Below are 2707 nucleotides of genomic sequence, written 5' to 3' on the forward strand. Positions count from 1 at the left end.
AATAAATAAATAATAAATAATAAAATAAATAAAATCAATAAATATAATTAATAAAATTAAAATGATTTAATAAAATTATTAATTAATTAATTAATTAATTAAGTTAATTAATCCGGCTTAATTAAATTAATTAACTAGTTAAGATTAATTAAACTGTAATTAGATTAACCTAAACCCTAATTAACCTAAATAGAGAATGACAGGTGGGTCCCACTGGACCCACATGTCAGGGTTGACTCAGTCAACCCCTGTTGACTGCTGACGTCAGCATGACATCATGCTGACGTCATAAATACATTTTTTCGAATTAATTAAATAAATAATTAAATTCCAAAATTGTTAAAATCTTTTAAAAATCATATCTTTTAATCCGTAACTCGGATTAAAATATTTTCAACATGAAAGTTGCTCAGAACGACGAGACGATTCCGGATACGCAGTCCGTTCGTCCACCACACCCCCCTAACCTATCGAACCCGCAACTTTCCCCCTCCGGCTCCTCTGCCCGAAAACACGAAACACCGGGAATACTTTCCCGGATGATTCCCCCTTGACCAGTACCACCTTATACCACGTTAGGGCACGCCTAGCATCGCTTCTTGACATGTCATGCATCGATATGCATCTGTTTACTTGGTATTCATTGTTTCTTCCCCCTCTTCTCTCCGGTAGACTACGAGACCGACGCTGCTGCTGCCCAGTTCGACTACGGAGTTGACGACCCCTCTCTCTTGCCAGAGCAACCAGGCAAGCCCCCCCCCTTGATCACCAGATATCGCCTATTCTACTCTATACTGCTTGCATTAGAGTAGTGTAGCATGTTACTGCTTTCCGTTGATCCTATTCTGATGCATAGCCTGACATTGTTGCTACACCTGTTGATACCTTACCTGCAATCCTAAATGCTTAGTATAGGATGCTAGTTTATCATCATTGGCCCTACATTCTTGTCAGTCTGCCTTGCTATACTATTGGGCCGTGATCACTCGGGAGGTGATCACGGGTATATACTATACATACATACATACTATACAGATGGTGACTAAAGTCGGGTCAGCTCGAAGAGTACCCGCGAGTGATTCACGGATTGGGGGCTGAAAGGACCTTTGTCCCGACGGCCCTCTGTGTGGATCTTTGTGGCGGAGCGACAGGGCAGGTTGAGACCGCCTAGGAGAGAGGTGGGCCTGGCCCTGTTCGGCGTTCGCGGACACTTAACACGCTTAACGAGATCTTGGTATTTGATCTGAGTCTGGCTACGAGCCTATACGCACTAACCATCTACGTGGGAGTAGTTATGGGTATCCCGACGTCGTGGTATCAGCCGAAGCACTTCAGACGTCAGCGACGGAGCGGCGCGCGCCGAATTGGACTGGAACGCCACTAGGCTAGGTCTGCTTTCGGCCGCCCTCGCAACGTGCAGGTGTGCTATGGGCGATGGGCCCAGACCCCTGTGCGCTTAGGTTTAGACCGGCGTGCTGGCCTCTCTGTTTTGCCTAGGTGGGGCTGCGACGTGTTGATCTTCCGAGGCCGGGCATGACCCAGGAAAGTGTGTCCGGCCAAATGGGATCGAGCGTGTTGGGTTATGTGGTGCACCCCTGCAGGGAAGTTAATCTATTCGAATAGCCGTGATCTTCGGTAACAGGACGACTTGGAGTTGTACCTTGACCTTATGACAACTAGAACCGGATACTTAATAAAACACACCCTTCCAAGTGCCAGATACAACCGGTGGTCGCTCTACCTCAGGGATATGAGGAGGGGATCGCCGGGTAGGATTATGCTATGATGCTATGAGATGTTACTTGGAGATGCTACTTGGAGGACTTCAATCTACTCTCTTATACTTGATGCAAGACGAAGGTGACCAGAAGCGTAGTCTTCGATAGGACTAGCTATCCCCCTCTTATTCTGGCATTCTGCAGTTCAGTCCACTGATATGGCCTCCTTACACATATACCCATGCATATGTAGTGTAGTTCCTTGCTTGCGAGTACTTTGGATGAGTACTCACGGTTGCTTTCTCCCCCCTTTTTCCCCCTTTCCTTCTTCCTGGTTGTCGCAACCAGATGCTGGAGTCCAGGAGCCAGACGCCACCGTCGACGACGACCCCTACTACACCGGAGGTGCCTACTACTACGTGCTGCCCGCTGACGACGACCTGGAGTAGTTTAGGAGGATCCCAGGCAGGAGGCCTGCGCCTCTTTCGATCTGTATCCCAGTTTGTGCTAGCCTTCTTAAGGCAACTTGTTTAACTTATGTCTGTACTCAGATATTGTTGCTTCCGCTGACTCGTCTATGATCAAGCACTTGTATTCGAGCCCTCGAGGCCCCTGGCTTGTATTATGAAGCTTGTATGACTTATTTTATTTTTAGAGTTGTGTTGTGATATCTTCCCGTGAGTCCCTGATCTTGATCGTACACATTTGCGTGCATGATTAGTGTACGATTGAATCGGGGGCGTCACAGTAATACTAGGACTTATACACCTCCTGAGCAAATTAATGTTGAACCTGGTATTGCCATGATTAAATATCTTTTGGATGAGGATTTAGATGGGCATGTTATCTCTTTCTTGGGTGAAACTGCTAATATTGCTAGACCCGATACTAAGACACATAGACCTGTTGTAGGCACGCATGTTATTTCTGTTAAAATAGGATATCATTGTTATCATGGTTTATGTGATATGGGTGCTAGTTCTAATGCG

The sequence above is a fragment of the Triticum aestivum genome, chromosome 7B, assembly GCF_018294505.1.
Source record: "Triticum aestivum cultivar Chinese Spring chromosome 7B, IWGSC CS RefSeq v2.1, whole genome shotgun sequence".
Lineage (NCBI taxonomy): Eukaryota > Viridiplantae > Streptophyta > Magnoliopsida > Poales > Poaceae > Triticum > Triticum aestivum.